The sequence below is a fragment of the Leiobunum rupestre genome, chromosome 10, assembly GCF_980474605.1.
Source record: "Leiobunum rupestre chromosome 10, qqLeiRupe1.1.hap1, whole genome shotgun sequence".
Classification (NCBI taxonomy): domain Eukaryota; kingdom Metazoa; phylum Arthropoda; class Arachnida; order Opiliones; family Sclerosomatidae; genus Leiobunum; species Leiobunum rupestre.
The window spans coordinates 43747900-43771000 of record NC_143393.1 but is presented as its reverse complement, the minus strand read 5'-3'; the positions used below and the strand labels follow the sequence as shown (position 1 = coordinate 43771000).

The following is a 23101-nucleotide window of genomic DNA, read 5'->3' as shown; positions in this document are numbered from 1 at the left end:
TTTCGACTCGAATCACCTAGAAAATTGAGAATTTTTTGTACACTGATTTCTTGCATTATTGGATCACTCAGCGAATTTACAAAGCCCGCACATTTCAAGATTTGGTTCGAAAGTGGCAGTTTTTATGACACGTACTTAAAAAATTCTCATTTTCGACAAATCGTGAAATTATAGGAAAATGGGTGATAATAAAGAAATTTATAGGAAGGCATTAAAAATATAGGAATATTTAGGAAATATAGGAAGTCTGGTCACCCTGTACGAGTGATCAGACCTTGGACGAATAATTACTGGACTCGAAACCTAAGCCAAATCCCCGGTTCCACAATTTGCATCGCCCGTCAGCGCTCCTACCGAGAGAATCGCGAAATATTTCTATCCAAATACAAAACACGTGCGTAAAAATGTCAGATGACCCGCTCTGCTGTTTCAAATAGAAGTGAGGCTTTTGGAATTTTAATAGGCTTTAGATTATTTAGTAATAATTGTATTGGAATAAAACGAAACTGTAATGAGTTATGCCACACAATTTTGAGATTTAAATACCCTGACTATATTGAGATATTTTTTCCGACTTTTTAAAGACAAAATTTTTATTTTATGTGTTAATTTTAACCGAAGTTAATAAATTTAAGAGGACTTGTATTTCAGTAAAAACGTTATTACAATGTTGAAAAAATTAGCCAAACTTTCAAGGAAATAAAATTAATGATAATCAAAGAATTTGTCATAGATATAGAGTAAAATTACCTGCAAAGTGTCAAGAGAAAATCGAATTCCCTGACCTTTAACAAACTCTTAAAATTCCCTGACTTTTTAGGCCATTTTTAATTTTCCTGATTTCCCTGACGTGTGGTAACCCTGATGGTGACAATAATTGCAACGATACATTAAAAGGAAAATAATGATTTCCCTCGGGTAGTCCCTCACACCCGAAAGGCGTGTACCCCATCTAGTGCTGGATTTTAAATGAGTTTTAAAACTTAACGCGTGATCAGAAGAGGCTAGGCCAGTGTTGTTAATTTTCCGGAAAAAAAAATTTAAACCCATTTCTTTTTAAAGGTTTTTTATGTTTTTTAACTTATTATCGATATAAAATGTCTATTAACAGTAAATATGATACTACAAAACATTAATAGTGTTACATTGTTAATTAGTTTTTAACTTGTCTAGAGGTTTAGTTTTACTTTTAGATTCGAAAAATTAGGCGAAAATGACGTTTAATTTAAATTTGCAAACAATATATTAGACTAATCATGGAATAAAATCTTTTTTTAACGGAAAATCACGGATAATTTTAGTTGAATGTGGACAAACTTGGCGTCGCTGAAGTCGATTTCCGGCCTAGTTTCGCAGAGAAGGGTCCATTAAGTTGGACCGCGACTTCATCAAATCAAGTAGTTTAATAGCCTATCATGTTGCAACCATATTGAACCATTTTGCACAGTTAATGCCGAATTTTGCACCGAAACAGTTGAGTAGCAATTAAAATAATTAAGTTTCGCGGGTAAACTTAATGGACCCCGCAGGGAAGCTGGAGCATTCACTTTCAATGTTGTCAAAATGGCGCCGTTGTTGTCGGTTAAATGATGAGGCTTACTGGTTATTTTTACTTAACACAATGGTTAATTACCATTACTTAAACTTTTCAAAAACCAATTTGAAAAATTAAAGGTCTAAAACTTACAAGGAGATGACCCGAGGTGATAATCACCGATTTTGTTCAAAGTCGGGTATAATGTACACCTCCATGTAACTTGAAAAACCTGCAAGGTAAAAGTTGCGTCGGGCTTTCGTTTTGCCATGGCAACCGAAAACGTTTTTGACAACATGATTTGGATTTTTTTCCATTGAAAATAACATGGGAATCTGAAGGATTTTAAGGGTCCCCCCCCCCTGGGAAACCTTTTAAAAAAAATGAAAATCTTTGAAAATTTCAAAAACGTTAAAAATACATATAAATTGATTTTAAAAATTTAATTTAATCAAGTTTAAATGCAATTTGGTCAATTGGGGGACCCTTAAAATCCTTCATTCATTCCATTATTTTCAATGGAAATGATTCCAAATCAAGGTGTCAAAAACGTTTTCGGTTGCCATGGCAAAACGAAAGCCCGTCGCAACTTTTCCCTCGCAGGTTTTTCAAGTTACATGGAGGTGTACATTATACCCGACTTTGAACAAAATCGGTGATTATCACCTCGGGTCATCTCCTTGTAAGTTTTAGACCTTTAATTTTTCAAATTGGTTTTTGAAAAGTTTAAGTAATGGTAATTAACCATTGTGTTAAGTAAAAATAACCAGTAATTAACATATGGCTGAGGTTAAAATTAACTGGAATCCATTTCATTTCTAACCTAACTTTCTCACACGTACTTTCGCCGAAGCCCCGACTAAGATTATCGTAGGGATAGTTGAACCGAATTCTTGAGGCGCCTCAAATCGGCTGATGTACCTCAGTAAGTAGGGCTGTGCGAGTACTCGAACATCATCGATTACTCGGCATTTTTTGAGGTCGAGTACTCGAACTCGACCTCGAATAAGTTATTGGAAAATACTCGTCGGTTATCGATTACCAAAAAATTGTCGAGTATTTGTTTTTCTATCCTCGTTGCTTCAAAGTTCAATGAGGGGTTTTTAAAACTTTTTGGGGGGCAATAAACGGTAACTACAAAGTTGTGGAAACTGTGGTTCATTTAAATTAAAGGAATATATTTCAGCATTGAACGTTACATTATACTCCTTTTAAATTTAATTTCCTAATGACTCGAATAAAACCAGCTCGTAATCAAGTACTCGATAACCCGACTCGGTAAAAATATTTAGAGGTTTTTTCTGAATTACTTGACTCAAATAAGAGAAAGTTTCCCCTTAAAGGGAATATAACCTCAGGTATTTGGTGTGGAACACCAACGCTTGCAGCTCTGACCGCTCTTGCCTTTCGCTTTAAAAATATTTAGCGCCACTGTACAGCGAAATTTGAAAACTGAAGGGGTCTTCCATAAAGATTGCTTTGCAGGTTATATTCCCTTTAATCAAGTACTCGATTCCTCAACTCGACTTCAATATTACTCGACTCGAATACTCGATGAAAACAATTTGATACTCGATAACCGACTCGATTGCCTAAAACCACTAATCGCACAGCCCTATCAGTAAGCCTTCCGATTGACACGCCTACCGTGTCAAAATATCGAGAACAGCGAGTCCCCTTAGATTCTTGGTCCATGGTGAGATATTCTCCTAGTAGAAACGCGGGATTGTGGTTTTTTAAGTCGAGTGGAGCGACATCTGCTGTTACGTTTTATAATCTTTAAAGTTGCTTCGTAAATTATTTAATTAAAATATGAAACACTTTTGGAGATATTACCAATAAGAGCATCGAAGTTTCTTATTAAAATTAGTACTTAGTCAAAATATTAAATATTTTACGAAGCTATATTTAAAAGCTTATATTAACTGACAAATGATGGCGCCACCAAAATTAATCCGCCATCGTCAGTTTACTAATATTTTCAGTGTAACGTAACGAGTCCCATTAGATATAAGTGGTCCGAGGCTCAATTAAACGGCGCTTTAATATTAGCGCGGATAAACTTTTCGAGTTGACCAAAATACCTTTGTTTGAGCGAGGTCAAACAGTCGTTTTTAGCAACGACCCAAAATTTAAAACCCTCATTATTAAATTTTGATATAAAAGTGGAAAAATTGCCCGCGTAAATCTTGCCAAATAAAAACCGAAGTCCATTAACTGGGAGGCAAAATAGGAAGACCGACAATTAGGGAAAATCACGTAAGCCGGCCCATTAACGCGCGTCTGGAGAAACACAAAAGGCGGGACCCCAGTTATTAACGACACCACCGCTATCACATTAAACAAAAGGAGAGATATATATACGAAAGGCGACCGGAAGTCGAGCCTAACCGACCCCCCTACCCCTTACGTCGAATAAAGAAACGGGCACAATGAGCTTTAGGCTTAGATGGCTCGTTAAATTTGCGAAGCGCAAACCCCTTCCCCACAGGGCATCAGCATCAGTCAAGGATGTCACGTCAGACTGCCAATGGCAATATTAGCCAATCTTCATATACAATTACAAAATGGACGTTATTAAAATTCTAAATTTACAAAGACAATGAAAAGTAAACCTGATTTTATTAAATAATTAAGATAATTATTCATTTTGTCCCTTATTGGGCTGCACCGATATGGGTACGTCCGATATATTGGCGGTAACATCGAACGATATATCGGCGGTGACATCGAACGATATATCGGCGGTAACATCGAACGATATATCGGCGGTAACATCGAACGATATATCGGCGGTAACATCGAACGATATATCGGCGGTGACATCGAACGATATATCGGCGGTGACATCGAACGATATATCGGCGGTGACATCGAACGATATATCGGCGGTGACATCGAACGATATATCGGCGGTGACATCGAACGATATATCGGCGGTGACATCGAACGATATATCGGCGGTGACATCGAACGATATATCGGCGGTGACATCGAACGATATATCGGCGGTGACATCGAACGATATATCGGCGGTGACATCGAACGATATATCGGCGGTGACATCGAACGATATATCGGCGGTGACATCGAACGATATATCGGCGGTGACATCGAACGATATATCGGCGGTAACATCGAACGATATATCGGCGGTAACTTCGAACATATTATCAAAGTTATACACTACTGTTATCATAGATATGATAAAATGGTTGTAAAAGACGGTTCAGTACACTGTCATAACATTTTATTCTAATATTTCATTAAAAATAGTTTTGCAAGAGCATATCCGAATATGTTTCTTTTCATTTTACCTGATACATATTTTCTATCACAAATCGAATATCGTTTTTTTATTTGTTTACACTCGAACCCCCGGTCTAAAAAAGGTATGCTCTAGCTTCTGAAGTCTGGCGTCCATGGCGCGGCCAGTCAAATAAAATATTACCATTAGTTATAATTAATCGAGAATTTTCTTATTTTTAAATGTTTTTCTGAAAATATTTTTCCAATACCGGTATAGGCCGATATATCAATGCATCCCTAGTACCTTATAAAATAGGCTATATCTGGTAAATTTAATAAAAATCTTAATTTCATTTATTTATTTAGAGTAAGTGGCGGCTCTATCATTGCTACCTTCGAAAAACGCGTCTTTACTGGAGAACGTGGTGCCATCTATTTATGGCAAAGGAAGCTCAAATTTAAAATAGCAAAATGAGAACATCGTCAGAGAGCCATTGTAGAGTATTAATTCTATTTAGTGGACTTTAACCTAAATTATATATCCCATGTAAAAATATTGTTTATAATTGCTGTAATTTATGTTATTGACCAATTTACAAACGATCCAATCAACGCGATGGGTACCTATAAGTACCGCCTTTTTTATTTCGACGCTAGCGACATCTATTTAAAAAAGAGCTTATCCCGAAATGAGAATTAATATAAATTAAAAAATTTAATTTGAACAGCGAGGTTTAAAATAAATATAGCCGAAATGACAAAAAGGTGCGAAAAGCTATTTAAATTACAAGGCTAAAGGGAACGAAACGAGCTATAGATAATGGAGTAATTAAATTATTAAAAAGGAGAGACTAGAAAGGAGAGGTTTAGAAAGGGCCAATAAAACTGAGAAAAGTTTGGGCCAAAGTTCGCTTTGGCAACTTTGTAACTTTGACAACGGACGTTGGGGGCCTGGCCGCGATAATAAATAGATGAATATCATTTTAGAATTTTCCGGGCGGGGAGTGCGGGAGAAGGGTACCACCGGGTTAAACCGCTTAATAAAGAGGGTGTACCCCCCGCGTTAATAGCCTCGGGAGGTCGGGGGCCTGAACCATATTTCAATGTCGGGGCCGCCCGGGTTCGGAATTCGTCAAAATTAATTAACGTTTCCAAGGCACTCCTCTCCTCCGCCGATTTTTTCTCTTTCGTTTGGGAAGGTTGTAAATCATAAAGCGAAACTTAAAACCGAGGCGGGCAACTTTCCCCTTTTTCTTATATCTAGACGTATCAGTCCATTAGGGCCATACAGGCCAGCGTGATCAACTCGATATAGCTCCGAGGAAAGGGCGTAGGTGGATGGAGTGAGTTGCGAACGAGGGTCGTCGCTCGAGAAAGGGGACAAGTCCGTCTTGACTGGCTTTTATGGATTCAAACATTAAGAGACGATCAATCAACAAGATTAATTTCGACACGTACGAAAGTAGTTTCGAGTATTGATACGGTATCAAGTTAAAGGTGTTACACGCCCTAACTATAATAGCGTAACGGTTGTCACGGTAACACCGGAGGAGCCGGGTTCGATCCCAGCTGGTGGCACTGGGTGAAAGCTCGGAACAACTCCTTCCAGGCTTCATACAATATTTCAAAAACCATTAACCCTGATATTTCCAGGTTTTCCAGAGTAGTTTTGAATATTTTACAGGTGTACTTTTTAAAACAATAGGGGCCTCTAAAGTGTTATAAGCATTACTGTTACACTTTCTAATATAATATAGTCAAGATTAAACGTATGAATTCAATACTAAGTAATAATTTCAGTAATACTTAAACAAATTGCGCATAATTTGGAGTTCTCATAATAATAATTTTCCTGATTTTTCAGGAAAATTTTCATTTTCACAGATATTTCCCTGACTTTTTTGATTTAAATAAATTTCACTGATATTTCCAGATTTTCATTGAGTTCCATGTTTGTATGAACCCTGTCCTTCCGCGTTGAGTTTGCAAGATCTCTCCCCACGGGTTGAAGCGGTTTCCCTCGAGTTCTTCGGTTTCCCCTTCCACTAAAAACTTGAGGTTAACGGTAATAGCGAGTGTAGGGAGCTGTTGGCTCGCGTGGAATGCAGGACTTGCCACCACCCTCCTACGCGTCGTAACCCGGCCACCCGAATTAATGGTTTTAAAAGTCGCTAGATGACTTAGACAGGTGGTACCTTGGGTATTAGCCTAGCTGATTATTATTATCATTAAAATCGTTACCTTTCCCATTTAAATAAAAATTGAGCTGTAAGCAGGGTTTCCAAGAAGCAGCCAGACTGGTTTAAGCCACCGCAAAAAATCCATGGTTAAAACCACTTTTCGTTATTAAAAAATATTGAGAAATGAATTAGAAATATTAAAAATTTTAAATACTATTTATTTCAATTAAAAAATGCAAAATAATAATAAAAAAACGTCGTCTTACGAAGTAATGAGGGATAGATATAAGAAATTGGGGAATCTTAAAATTAATTTCGCACGTGAAAATACGCCGCCATGTTAGGGTATAAAAGCGGGTAAATAAGCCTGCTATACATCACTATGTAAAGGTACTGTCACGCGCAAAAACATACTTGTGAAATCGGGCAATTTGAGCATTTTTAAAGTAATGAGGGCTAGATATAAGCAATTTGAGCATTTTTTTTATTAGTGGTTTTAACCATACCGAATTTTTTTAATTTTAAAAAAGGCGGTTTTTTTCCCAACCCTAGTTGTAAGTCGGAAAGTTTTTCGGATAATGACTGAGGCCTTTTTCCGAAAAAAATAAAAAAAGATTTTAAATCCATGATTAGTCTAATATTGCTTGCAAATTTAAATGAAGTGGCATTTTCGCCTCATTTTTTCGAATCTAAAACTAAAATTAAACCTCTAGACTAGTTTGAACTGATTAACTATGTAACACTATTAATGTTTTGTAGTATTTTTACTGTTATTAGACATTTTTTATTTTATATCAATAAAAACATTAAATTCTTAAAAAGTAATTTATGTTTTAATTTTTCCGATTTCCGGAAATTTCTCCGCATTTCTTTTTTCCGGAAAATTAACAACTCTAAATAAAAAAAGAAATAACCTAGTTTATTTTTGACCTATTGCGCCTGTAGAAGTGTTCTTAACGTCTCGCACCGCTGTCCACGGTGAAGCGAACATTCGATTTTACAAGGAGCATCGTTGACTTAGAAAGGTATCCTTTGTTGTATTTTATTTTAGTTTGTTTATTTTGTGTGCATTTTAAGCTTTATATGAATATAAGAAAAAGAATTGTTAAACATAACTTTAGTAAAAACCCCGTAATTTGTACAATATGTCCCTCTCCTCGTCAAGAGGTTTTTTAGAGTTGAAAGAGAACGCATGTAGAGGCAAAAATAAAGTATGTTTTTCACTTCAGCTGGATTTAATTTAATTCAAGGGCCCTATTAAATTTACATTAGAGTATGATAAGAGTAGAGTAGAGCCCTAGAGTTATAAATTAAATCGTTACAATTTGGAGGGTATTACTAGCGCATAAATGAAGGTAAATTCCAAAAGAAACCGCCATTTGGCCAAAACATAACAGTCGTAGCTGGGAATTAAAGAGGCCTACGTAAGACGATAAAGGTGTCTTTTGTAACCAATTCGGGAGTTTCTAAGAATGCGAGGAAATGAGGCGCATGAGGCGCATCGCAGGATTAATTGCGTTGGCGATTCCCTCGAGGAAAGCTAACTTAAGGGGGAAGAATACAGTAAAAGCCTCTTTTTCGTTCAAGCTGAACGTTTCTGTTTCAACAATTACATAATTGAATTATATTTTTCTTATTAGCCTGAACCTTCCTCTAGCGCTTAAAATAATTTTGATAATTCTAATATTAATAGTTAACGAGATATAAGGTCCTAACTAAAGGGTAGTTTGGGCGCTTGTCCAACTTGTTTAGTTCCGGGGGTCCGAATTAAAACGTAATAACTTAATTACTTTTAAATTTAAATTTGTCAAAATTATTTTAGACACTAAACAAGAGACTGATCTACACTTAAATATTAATTTTATAAGTTAAAATACAAAATTAAAAGAGTTCAGCTTGAAATAGCGCGAAAGTAGACAATGGCCACAGTAGTCTTCCCCCTTAAGGGGGCAGAACAAACAAAATGTATTCAGAAATCCCCAATGCAATTGCTTTTTACACACAATCCCTAAGATTTGTGACCACAGAAAACTTAGAAAAATATTATAGGATACTATACAGGATTGCCACAGTTTTATTTGATTTTTTCAGGTTTTCCCTGACTTATTTTGTGCCAAGATTTTGTATTTTTTAATTTAAATTTTAGAAGTTTCCCATTTGAAACAGAAATTAAATTCCCTGACATTTCCCTAATTTTTAAAATTTCCCGACTTTTCCCCGATTTTAATACCCATATATAAATTTTCTGACTTTTCCCCGATTTTAATACCCATATATAAATTTTCTGACTTTTCCCCGATTTTAATACCCATATATAAATTTCCTGACTTTTCCCTGATCTTAATACCCATATTTAAATTTCCAGACTTTTCCCTGATATTTATACCCATATTTAAATGTCCTGACTTTTCCCTGATATTTATACCCATATTTAAATGTCCTGACTTTTAACCGATTTTAATACCCATATATAAATTTCCTAACTTTTCCCTGATCTTAATACCCATATTTAAATTTCCAAACTTTTCCCTGATTTTTATACCCATATTTAAATTCCCCGACTTTTCCCTGATTTTTATACCCATATTTAAATTCCCTGACTTTTCCAGGAATTCCAGGTTTTCCAGGTACCGTGGCAACCCTGTTTTAGGAGTGTTTTGGCAAAATCAATTGAAACATGTGATAAATTCCATTACAATTACAGGAAAATATAGGATTCAAAAGGAAATTTGGTTTAATAATCGGTTGAACGAGCGAAGATTTATAATATTTCTAAAATTATTTCCAACTCTGTAGATTTTGATATCCGAAGACATAATTTCCACAGGTGAGCACCGAAATTTTCCTTAAACATACGAAAAAAATAGAAAAATAGTGTAATTATAGAAATAAATTATAAACTATAAGTGTGGTCAGCCCGGCCTTATAAGCAATTCCGAAATGACGCAATCTTAATTATTTAATATAGAAAAATACCTCGACGGAAGAATTTGGGCACGCGAACGTACGGATCGTGGAAATATGCCAAACTGAGTCACCCTATTTATTTGGCGCGCGCTTGCCGGCCTCGCGTCGAGAGCTACTCCCCGACGGGTTGATGACGCCCGGGAAGGTGAAGTCCACCACCGACTGGAGGCGCCAGAAAGATGCTTTCTCGACTACTTTATGACAAAATTCTTCCACCTTTTTTTTTCTAGCCGCGCGAGATATTTTTTCCCAGCGTCTATTCTTCGGCTTTCATTTCGCCATCCCACAAAAATTCGGAATAATTAAATAAAGGATTACGAAGGCGGGAAAGCCCCGACTTCGGCTGCCGGCTGAACGTCACTTTCCGAAAACGCGCTTCTTCACATACACACGAAAAAAATAATAATTTCGTGGTTAGAATGGCAATTAGCATCTTGCCGTTTTGGTTATTCGGGAGGAAGGGAAAAATTGCAACATTTTAGACCGCGAGAATGAAAACTATTGGCTCTGAGACCGCAAATAATTATTAATTAATTAAATAAGTTTGTCACTTTGGCGAATATTTTACCGATGGCTTCGGGAACTATTTTACCGAGGGTTTGCTGAATTATTTTACTGAGGGCTTGGGGAATTATTTAACCGAGAGCGTGGGGAAATAATTTACCGACGGCTTGGGGAAATATTTTACCGACGGCTAGGGGAAATATTTTAACGAGGGCTTGGGGAAATATTTTAACGAGGGCTTGGGGAAATATTTTAACGAGGGCTTGGGGAAATATTTTAACGAGGGCTTGGGGAAATATTTTAACGAGGGCTTGGGGAAATATTTTAACGAGGGCTTGGGGAAATATTTTAACGAGGGCTTGGGGAAATATTTTAACGAGGGCTTGGGGAAATATTTTAACGAGGGCTTGGGGAAATATTTTAACGAGGGCTTGGGGAAATATTTTAACGAGGGCTTGGGGAAATATTTTAACGAGGGCTTGGGGAAATATTTTAAAGAGGGCTTGGGGAAATATTTTACCGAGGGCTTGGGGAAATATTTTAATGAGGGCTTGGGGAAATATTTTAATGAGGGCTTGGGGAAATATTTTACCGAGGGCTTGGGGAAATATTTTACCGAGGGCTTGGGGAAATATTTTACCGAGGGCTTGGGGAAATATTTTACCGAGGGCTTGGGGAAATATTTTAAAGAGGGCTTGGGGAAATATTTTAAAGAGGGCTTGGGGAAATATTTTACCGAGGGCTTGGTTAAATATTTTACCGAGGGCTAGTAACGAAGTGACGTCAACACAAGAAGAAAATCTCCCCCTAGCGAGGCGCTGTCAAAGGCTACGTGTGGCGCGTTCGCAAGCGGACCCAAAATGGCGGCGAAGCCCGTAATGCAGTCTGTCTTGTGAATAACTCTCAGTAAAACTTTTCCATGTGAAGAATAGGAAGAGTCACACTTATGTAATAATATTACACACTTATGGTATAAGTGATGAAGGACAGTTTTGTACATAAATTTAGATAAAAAATAGTTTTAAACCAACGCGTCGAAACGGCCGTAGCGAATATAAATAAAAATAATTTTTGTACAAAAACCGTTTAAATTATTTTTTTCTAGTTTATGTACAAATTTAAAAGTTATATAAATGAAAATCATTTCTAGATTCATTGGTGCAACGTTTACATTTATAAACACGCGCAAAGATATCAATGGCAATTCAGAACAAATTATTGAAGTTATTAAATTTTTATTAATATACATTTCAGTTTAAATTATCGCAAATCATTGATAAAATGCTTAAAATTCAATGAGATAAAAAAATCGATTTAAAAAGTCTATTAAAATGAACAAACGATTTAAATAAAAGAATCTATTATAATGAAAAATCCGAATTTAAATAAACCTTTTTTTTTCCGAATCAACAACCTTGTTCAGAGACATCGGGACAAATGTATTCCCCAATTCAGGCAATGACTCTCCAGACAAACCCTTGTAAAACCCTATTGTCATAAATGGGTGGAGGGAGGGAGGTGAAACAGAGCCAGAAACACTTCCAGGGGAATTTAATTCGCGGGTCGGCCCTTCTGTCCTTGTGGAGGAGATAAGGGAGACTACCTCTCGTCTAGTACCTCGATGGCTCAATAGATGTCGTTGCCGTCAGTGAATTAGGCCCGATTGGTGGAGATTTTTAAAAGCTACGTACTAAATAACTACCGCATATATTTACAAAGGGCTTTATGATTCCATTCTACCAGAAATAGTGTTGTTAATTTTCCGGAAAAATAAAATGCGGAAAATTTGCCGCAAAAAGGAAAAATAAACAAATTGAAACAAATTACTTTTTAAGAGTTTTTTATGTTTTTAACTTTTAATTTATATAAAATAAAGAATGTTTAATTTATTACGGAGGACTCATGAGGCATATGATTTTAATTAATTTTAATTTATTTAAGACATATATACAACTTAAAATAAAGCTGGACACAACGTTTCGGGTCTTAACGAGACCCTTTGTCAAGTCTGTTGTGTCCAGCTATATTTTAAGTTGTATATATGTTTTTAATAAATTAAAATTAATTAAAATCATATGCCTCATGAGTCCACCGCAATAAATTTAACATTCTTTATTACAACACCATGACAAAAATTAGTGCCTTTATATAAAATGTCTAATATCAGTAAACATACTACAAAACATTAATAGTGTTACATTTTTAATCAGTTTAAACTAGTTTAAAGGTCTAGTTTTACTTTTAGATTCGAAAAAATTAGGCAAAAATGCCTCCTCATTGAAATTTTCGATTTGCAAACAATATCAGGGTTCATACAACATTTTGAAAATTAATTTCCCTGATATTTCCAGGTTTTCTCCTGGAAATTTCCCTGATATTTCCAGGTGCTAAAGCACCCTATGTTTTCGTTTAATCGAAAAACATTATATATAATTATTGAGGCACTTCCGGACTCAAACGAATTTCCCTGATATATCCAGGTTTTGGTTAAATATTTAAAATTTCCCTGATATTTCCCTGATTTTTTTGGAAAGAATCTGTTTCACTGATATTTCCAGGTTTTCCAGGTTCTCCAGGTTTGTATGAACCCTGAATATAATAAACTAATCATGGAATGAAAACTTTTATTTATTGTATTCGGAAAAATACGGAAAAGTTTCCGGGAAAAAAGGCCTCGGGTCATTTTCCGGAAAATTTTCCGACTTACAACACTAACCAGAAGCAAATGAACCGAGGTTATCGAAATAGCGCTCGGAATACGAGGGCGTTTTCCTTATGAAAATGATGATAAAATCCGAGTCAAATAAAAGCTAATTTCCATCCCCGTCTTTTGACGCGATAAATTGCACTTGGGAATTATGGGTATAGCTATTTCTAAAAATGGTTTCATAAAAACAAAAACCTTTTTTTATCGGCCTAGGAGCGTGCAAAATTTCAAATTCGAGGTCAAAATGTAACTTCATAAGGAAAACGCCTCCAACATGAGGAGTATAGTAGTCAAATAACTTCGGTTCATTTACTTCTGATTCTACTGTCTGTATCTCGTCTAACGATTGGTGACAGAGGCTTAACGGAAACTTTTACAGGGTGATCACAGATAAATCAAAATTATAATAGTAATTATAGGTGATATATTTTATTTTGCAATAACAATAAGATAATATCCTTTAAATTTACAGGAAAATATAGCTTTGGGGTGCCTATGAAGTGAAATTCATAATTTTATAAGGAAATTTGGTTTAATAATTGGTTGAGCGAATGAAGATTTATAATATTTCCAAAGTTATTTCTAACTTTGCAGATTTTGATATCAAAAGACATAATTGCAACGGGAGTAATACTATCAAACTCGAAAAATTTGTTAATCAGGGTTCGGGAATTAAATTCCCTGACATATCCAGGATTTCCCTGACCAAATTGGCAAATTTTTCCCGACTATTTTTTGTAGAATAAATGAATGGTTTGAGGTAAAAGTCTTAAAAATATTTTCATTCAAAAATTTGCCCGATTTTTTTGGGGTCATTTTAAAAATCCCTGACCTTTCGGGACCATTTTCAAATTCCTTGACTTTTTCCCTGACCTTTCGGGACCATTTTCAAATTCCTTGACTTTTCCCTGACCTTTTGGGACCATTTTCAAATTCCCTGACTTTTTCCCTGACCTTTTGGGACCATTTTCAAATTCCTTGACTTTTCCCTGACCTTTTGGAAACATTTTCAAATTCCCTGACCATTTCGAAACATTTTCAAATTCCCTCACTATTCCAGGTTATCCAGGTCGTGTACGAACCCTGTTAATGTTTACTAGTCGGCGATTAATATACGGTTCGAGCTAATAACGTTTTTCGGCTGCAGATGGCGGTAACAGATAAGGGTTAATAAGAAACACTTGGGCAAAACGAAACGCCAATAAAATGCAATAAACGACTCAGAAGGTATCTTTCCCCCTTTTGAATAAATACAATTTCAGTGCCTCATCGAAATGAACCCCCGTTCGTGTATTTTTCCTAGTTCCGCGTTAGTTCCAGAGCGTACAATATTACGGCGCTTGGCCGGAAAGCCGGGGAAAAGGGGCAGCCGAAGAAAAATAAGGCCAGAAACAGTCATCAACGAAGAAACGGCGCCTAGTGGCAATAACCGCGAATCGACAATTACGATATAGGAAAAAAAGGAGCCCGATAAGTGACGTATTTGGCCCCCCCAACAACCGGTAGGGCGAGCCACCAGCGCGATGATTAACGCCGAAGCAAAGCAGATGGCATCTTCGGGAAACATCAGCCGAATATCCAGCGCCGACTCGCCTATAAGCGATCTTCTCCCGCGAGCGCGCTGTTAGGCGAGTCGGCCCCCGTTGACTGTTAATATCTTGCCGACAAAACTTCAACGGGAGAGGGAGGAAACACGCCCCTTCTAGGCGAATGGTGGGGAGAATTTAGTGTTCCAAAATTAGATTTTTATAAAGCGTAATAACTTCCCCCGCGCGATGGGGCGAATAGGAAATGAAGCAGTGATTCGATGGATGATGAAAAATATTTCTCAAGTGATGGGAGTACGCCTGACTAAACATTCATTTTCGAAATTTCTATATTTTACAGAATAAACACGGTTATATTAAAAAGCATTTGTCAAAAGTCATTCTACGGAAAAAATTATTTAAAAACCCCCGAAGGTTCGAAATCTCGACTAACAGCTCGAAATCTCGACTTACAGCTCGAAATCTCGACTAACAGCTCGAAATCTCGACTTACAGCTCGAAATCTCGACTTACAGCTCGAAATCTCGACTTACAGCTCGAAATCTCGACTTACAGCTCGAAATCTCGACTTACAGCTCGAAATCTCGACTTACAGCTCGAAATCTCGACTTACAGCTCGAAATCTCGACTTACAGCTCGAAATCTCGACTTACAGCTCGAAATCTCGACTTACAGCTCGAAATCTCGACTTACAGCTCGAAATCTCGACTTGAAGCTCGAAATCTCGACTTGAAGCTCGAAATCTCGACTTGAAGCTCGAAATCTCGACTTGAAGCTCGAAATCTCGACTTGAAGCTCGAAATCTCGACTTGAAGCTCGAAATCTCGACTTGAAGCTCGAAATCTCGACTTGAAGCTCGAAATCTCGACTTGAAGCTCGAAATCTCGACTTGAAGCTCGAAATCTCGACTTGAAGCTCGAAATCTCGACTTGAAGCTCGAAATCTCGACTTGAAGCTCGAAAACTCGACTTGAAGCTCGAAAACTCGACTTGAAGCTCGAAAACTCGACTTGAAGCTCGAAAACTCGACTTACAGCTCGAAAACTCGACTTACAGCTCGAAAACTCGACTTACAGCTCGAAATCTCGACTTACAGCTCGAAAACTCGACTTACAGCTCGAAAGCTCGACTAAAAGCTCGAAATCAAGGAGAAAATCTTTCTCTAATATCTCGGCGGATTTCCGAAATCACTTTAAATTCAAATTCGCTTTTAGGAACTTTCTTTTTTCAACCGCAGCGGGGCCTGGGGAGAAAAAGACCCAAAAGCAACCTCCAAATATAACGCGATACGTCTTTTGACCCAGAGAAGAACAAGATGTCACGGACATTTAAGTACACACAATCCCCCCCCCCGATTTATTAAATATAATTTAAATATTAAATTTCAATTTCAACAAATTTTCAATTATCTTACACATTAACTTAGAGGGCCACACCGGATTTACCACGTGATAGCAGATATGACCGATCATATTCTTTAAACAAGTCCGTGAAACTGGTTAAATTCAAACGTCCCTTTGACAAACCCTAGAAGAATTTCATCGAAAATGATTTTTTAGAGTTACCTGGTTTTGGAATTAAGGTAGCGATATGCAAACACGTTCATTTAAATTAATTTTTAGACAAACCGATTTTTAAAGTTACCTGGTTTTGGAAATAAGGTAGGGAATCGCGAACACATTAATTTAAAATCATTTTTAGAGAAACTGAATTATCCGAGTTTGGAAATAAGGTAGCGAAACGCTAACACGTTGAACGCACTCAATTATTTTTGGAGTTAGAAAGCGCCTGTATCAATTGGTTCGAAATTCAAACATCACAATAGCGCGTGAATAATCGAATTGGCCAGAAATTTCATTTAATTTTTTAAATGCAACCGTAAATGATCAGCACTAACTAAAAGTATAATTTTTAAAAACATTTAGAGTTTATGTCGAATATCGTTTAAAATCACTGAAATGGGCAAATGGCCCAATATCGGCTTTCGATCTCGCCAAAAATTTATAACAGGCTACCGAGGGTAGAGCTCTGCGTAACAGATAAATTAACTGACAAAATTTCGATTAATCGTAAATATTTTGGTTAACTGTTTATTTATGGATATTATCCATGGATAAACAACGATTTAACATGCAAAAAATAATTTATATTTTCGGATAATTGTAGGTTATGGATTAAAATAAAATAAGTGGTTAATTTTTATTTCCTTTCGATTGAGATTTTCTTGGCCCTTCTAGCCCTAATAGTTGATTTTATAAAATGTCTTTACGCTTGCCCAACTTGCTGAAATGTTGCCCTGGAATAGTTCAGCCAATGCCTAAGAATGAGTTCATAAACTCTTTAGTGGGAGAGAAAACGGATCCACAGCTGAAGCGAGGAGGCAACATTTCAACAAGATGGCCAAGGTAATTTTATAAAAAGAACTATTCTTGTAGAGTTATGTGGAATTCGGCGGCGGCATCGGCTACACTGTACGCGAGCCCGGTACACACAAATCCCTTAGGGATTGCGTGTAAAAAGAAACGTCGATATTTGGAAAATAGTATATCAACACATTGGCCAAAATATGTACCGCGATAATATAATCTCGAGATTGGAGGGCGGTTCGGGAAGCGAAGGCGCCTTGGAGATGCTTTCCCATCATTACACGCGCGGGAGGAAAGGACGACGAAAAGACGAGACCTCGGGACCAGGAAATTGCCGGGCGGAAATTACTCCAAGAGCAGCCAGAGAAGCGAAAGTTCTCCGGATCTCAAAGATTAAAGAGTTTGCTCTTTTTCCGAGACCAACTCTCAAACTCGAAAGAGAGGGGGGGGGTAGCTCAATCCATAACCGCCCCCCCCGCATATATCTAAAGTAGGATGCCTTCAACTCCGGAAGTTGGACGCCAATTTGGACACGCTTTTAGTTTTATATATGAAAAATAGGAGAACGTATAACCATCATTTTTAAAAAAATGAATTTTTTTACATTATCCCATGTTTATCCTTTTTCAAGGAAATAGGGAATTTTTCAGGCTAGAAATAGGGTTAAATATAAATCAAATTTTAAAAAGTAGGAACGAAATAGGGAACATATTAATTAAAAAATTAGATCTTTATTTAAATTTTAATTTTTACAAAAATGACTTTAAAAATAGGATATTTCTAAAACACACATAGGTTTAATTTGTAAAAATATTTTATCACAAAAATGACCTATCTTTACTCAAAATTATATAGTTCAACTTTACAACAGGGAGGCTCATTATGAATTTTACCGAATATTTCAATTTAGCCGAGCTCGTGGCGTCATCTAATGTAGTAAATTATAGCTATAAACGTGAATCGATACAATTCTGGTTCAAATTTATTAAAAAAACGTGGGAAGGTTTCAAATATGTTTCGTTAGCACTTTTTAAATTCATCACAAATAAAATTGATAAAGTCATAACTTAACAAAAGGATTTTAATCACTATTTAACTCGAGTGATTTAAAAAAAACATTGATTTAAGATCACCTAATGTTATTAAGTAATTAAAATACAAAAAAATAACCAAACCGAAATTTTAAAGTTATAAAAATTTGGTTAAGATTTAATTTAGTTCGGATGTATTAACGCTAGTAGCAAATATCTGATAACCGAGAATATAGCGGAACAAATTATAAACGTAATACCGTTGACATCGCAACCGCGTTGGAGCAAAGGTTAATATTTGTACACTTTTCAATACCAACGTACAAAATAATAAATCATCACGCCTAATTACAAATATTCACATAAAATGGAAATTAGCGCGACAAGCGACTTTTCCATTATGTTCGTATCAACGTTAACTACTCCGGTTCGGGGCGACTGTAGCAAGTCGATTTTGACAAGGTGATTGGGTACGTTGTTCGGCCAGAGTGAACCCCCTAATTGTCCCGTGAATGTGAACGATAGGACCTCTCGATTAGATTAGTGACTCGCCGTAATTCGCAGCCGTTCACCATCGCTCAACCAATTTCCTCCCGGGCCTCAGTTCCACTATTTCGCATTCGATATATCAATACATCCAAATTGGGGCTTCGATAGGGTTAAGCTTAAAAGGATAACAGGGTTGCCACATTTTGTCACATTCAAATTCCCCGACTTTTACAGGTTTTCCCTGGCCATTTTCAGAGATTTTCCCTGACTTATTTTACGTTAAACTTGGTCAATTTTTAACCAATATTTAAGTAAGAACATTCCTATTTCCAAGCGAAATTAACCTCCCTGACTTTGATAGCCATATTCAAATTCCCCGACTTTTCCACGTTTTCCCTGGCCATTCCCAGAGATTTCCCCCAACTTATTTTACGTCAAACCTTTTCCAATTTCTAACCTATATTTTAGTAAAGGTTCCAAAATTAAACACCCTGACGTTCATACTAATTTTTAAAATTCCCCGACTGTGAGAGCCATATTCAAATTCCCCGACTTTTCCACGTTTTCCCTGGCCATTCCCAGAGATTTCCCCCAACTTATTTTACGTCAAACCTTTGCCAATTTCTAACCTATATTTTAGTAAAGGTTCCAAAATTAAACACCCTGACGTTCATACTAATTTTTAAAATTCCCCGACTGTGAGAGCCATATTCAAATTCCCCGACTTTTCCACGTTTTCCCTGGCCATTCCCAGAGATTTCCCCCAACTTATTTTACGTCAAACCTTTTCCAATTTCTAACCTATATTTTAGTAAAGGTTCCAAAATTAAACACCCTGACGTTCATACTAATTTTTAAAATTCCCCGACTGTGAGAGCCATATTCAAATTCCCCGACTTTTCCACGTTTTCCCTGGCCATTCCCAGAGATTTCCCCCAACTTATTTTACGTCAAACCTTTGCCAATTTCTAACCTATATTTTAGTAAAGGTTCCAAAATTAAACACCCTGACGTTCATACTAATTTTTAAAATTCCCCGACTGTGAGAGCCATATTCAAATTCCCCGACTTTTCCACGTTTTCCCTGGCCATTCCCAGAGATTTCCCCCAACTTATTTTACGTCAAACCTTTTCCAATTTCTAACCTATATTTTAGTAAAGGTTCCAAAATTAAACACCCTGACGTTCATACTAATTTTTAAAATTCCCCGACTGTGAGAGCCATATTCAAATTCCCCGACTTTTCCACGTTTTCCCTGGCCATTCCCAGAGATTTCCCCCAACTTATTTTACGTCAAACCTTTGCCAATTTCTAACCTATATTTTAGTAAAGGTTTAAAAATTAAACTCCCTGACGTTCGTTCATACTAATTTTTAAAATTCCCCGACTTTGAGAGCCATATTCAAATTCCCCGACTTTTCCCGGAATTTCCGATTTCCCGTGTACGGTGGCAACCCTGGATAATGAAACCTCCCACTATTCAAGACGGCGATCCCACTCTTAAGTTCATTAACGTTTATTCGACATTTAACCTACCGTAAATTCTGGTCATAGCAGGCGGGCTTTTGTAATAAGACTACCGCCGTCTATAGATCCGTTGCCAAACCACAAATTAGCAGACGATAATGTCTAGAATCCCGCGAGCGTCTCTAACTAATAGTTCAGCGATAGATCCAGAGATGGCGCCACGTTTGAGGCTGTTGGCTAATTAGTTGGGAGGGACTCCAGATTAACGAAACCATACGTAACATAACCACTCATAAGTATGCCATAAAAGCATTTTCTTTAACAGGGTTCGTACAAAATTTCCTTAATGATATTTAAATAATAATCGACTTTTATACAATAAAAATTACTTTATTTTTAACAATAAAGCACTACATTTTTCAGGTGCACCTGACGACGACGTGAGTGCACGTCGAAACATGTAATGCTTTATTGATAAAAATAAAGTAATTTTTATTATGTGAAAGTCGATTATTATTTAAATATTTATATGCACAAGAAAAAACGCCTATTTTTCCATTTAATTTCCATAAAAAATTTCCCTGACTTTTCCAGGTTTTTCCTGGCCAATTTACCATATTTTCCTAGACCAATTTGGTATAAATGAATGGATTGAGGTAAATTCTTGCTAAATATTTAATATGTATTTTTAATACATCTTCCAAAAATTTATTTGCCTGACTTCTTGGAGTCATTTTCACGTTCCCTGACTTTTCCAGGTTTTTCCTGGCCAATTTACCATATTTTCCTAGACCAATTTGGTAGAATAAATGAATGGATTGAGGTAAATTCTTGCTAAATATTTAATACGTATTTTTAATACATCTTTCAAAAATTTATTTGCCTGACTTCTTGGAGTCATTTTCACGTTCCCTGACTTTTTGGAACCGTTTTCGAATTCCCAGACTTTTCCAGGTCTTAAACCCTGTTTAGTGAAACCTTGTTCGCGGCTTCTAAATTTTCTACGGAAATGTTATGCAGAAGCAGAATTTCGAGTGATTCTGTTACCAGGGTTCGTAGGAAATATTCGTATTTCAAATCTCTCACTTATTCATGTTATCCCAGACCGTTTTTTTGGCAATATCCCTGACGTTTTTGGTAATATTCATGATTTCTTGGGTAAAAGTACAAAGTGAAACTTTTTTTTAAATATAACAGACTTAATTATATTTTATAACAGCATACCGAGATAGTTTCTCTCTTCGATCAGGGAAAAAGTGCCAGACGTGAGCGCCCAAGAGAAGATACTTCATTTTTCTCGGCGATGCAAAGTTTGTTGACTAATAAAATCCCCGACTTTTTACGATATTATTTAGATCCCCGACTTTTTACTATATTATTTAAATCCCTGACTTTTAACTATATTATTTAAATCCCTAACTTTTTACGATATTATTTAAATCCCTGACTTTTAACGGAATTATTTAAATCCCTGACTTTTAACGGAATTATTTAAATCCCTGACTTTTTACGGTATTATTTAAATCCCTGATTTTCCCCCAAATTTAACAATCCCTGACTTATCTAGATTCCGTACGAACCCTGGTTACGTATGCTGAAACGGATAGTTGAAAAAATTCTCGCAGAAAATATTTTTATATTTACAAAAGCGATAAAAGTCAATTCTAGCCACGGTGATCAGGCCGCCGTTAAAATTAATGCTATAGATTAATTTCGTTAACGGGGGGCTTCGGCGTATGAAAATAGATTGGGTCGATTTGAAGCCTATCGAGAAATTCCTAGACTTTAGTCACGACGACTGACAAATTTTCGTTTCTTTCTACGAAAACGTGGCGTAAGGCGGAAATCGAAAAACATTTCGGCGAGTGCGAACCAAGCTTAAGCCAACTTGTCAATTTTACTTTTCTGGAAAGTAACCTTTTTTTCATTTTCGAGACGGGAGAATTTACGCGGTTCGATTTTATCCGGGACTTTAGCGAATTTATCAATACATTCCGATGGAGTAAACGGGCGAAAAACCCGATAAAAACGAGCCTATTTGGAATGGACCATTGCATTGGATTTAAAGGGCCACACCGGCGCGCAGTGCGGCCCAAGGCCATTAAAGTTGGGCAAAATTGGAAAAAACAAAATGGCCATTTAAATTGAATTTTCCTTTAAAAAATATAATTAAAGGTCTTGGGCATCATATCTCGTAGATTAAATTAATTGAAAAGTGTTGCTGTCGAGCATAGCACCAATCTTCACTCATTACTACTCGCAATTGCTTTAACCCCCGCGACTTCGGCTATATTTTCTGAAATTATACAGGGTGTTTCAAATATTTGAAGGAGTTACAGGGGGTGAGTTGTGAAGTATGTCTGTTTTTTTCCACATTTTCCTACGATGAGTTAAAAGAGCGGCCTACTAGCCCCTGGAAGTAGGCTGCAACAAGCGCAAAACCAAGCAGCAGGGACTTTAAATACTGTTTAAGTTTACTTTTGTACGCTGATTACCTCGATTTGTTTACAAAGTCCTTTTTTACCTATCACACGAACCCAAACCTAAAGGTTCGCGTTTCCCTGCTGCTTGGTTTGGCGCTTGTCGCAGCCTACTTCCAGGGGATAGTAGGCCACACTTTGAAGCTCTCTGGCGCTCTTTTCCCTCAACGTAAGAAAATGGGACAAAAACAGGCATACTTCTCAACTCACCCCTATAACTAATTCAAATTTTTGAATAACCTTTTGAAACACCCTGTATATGGAAAGAGGTATTTACTAAAGCCAACAAATCCGTTAATTTATAGCATATACAGTTTGAATTAAATTAATAATGAAATTATAACCCACGGTACCAATAAAGCTAATGCCATTAATTCTGGCACCGCAACATTGACAACGAAGAAATATAAAAGTGGCTACAACGTAAACAAAACATAGGCTAATTAAATTAGGAAGAGACGAGGTGGAGAGGGCCCTAAAAATAAAGAGTTCATCTGGGCGTTTTACGGGCCCGTGCCGGGGAGGCCCGGAAGAAAATGAGAAGGTTTCAGTCCGAAAAAATGACTCCCATAAAAATAGG

General features: G+C 36.6%; 1 protein-coding gene across 1 annotated transcript in view; it reads right to left on the bottom strand.

Annotated features, from left to right (window-relative positions):
• The window catches only part of LOC149925992 (uncharacterized), a 73791-nt gene that overhangs the window by 19270 nt on the left and 31420 nt on the right, over positions 1–23101 (bottom strand). The gene's annotated exons all lie outside the window — the stretch shown is intronic.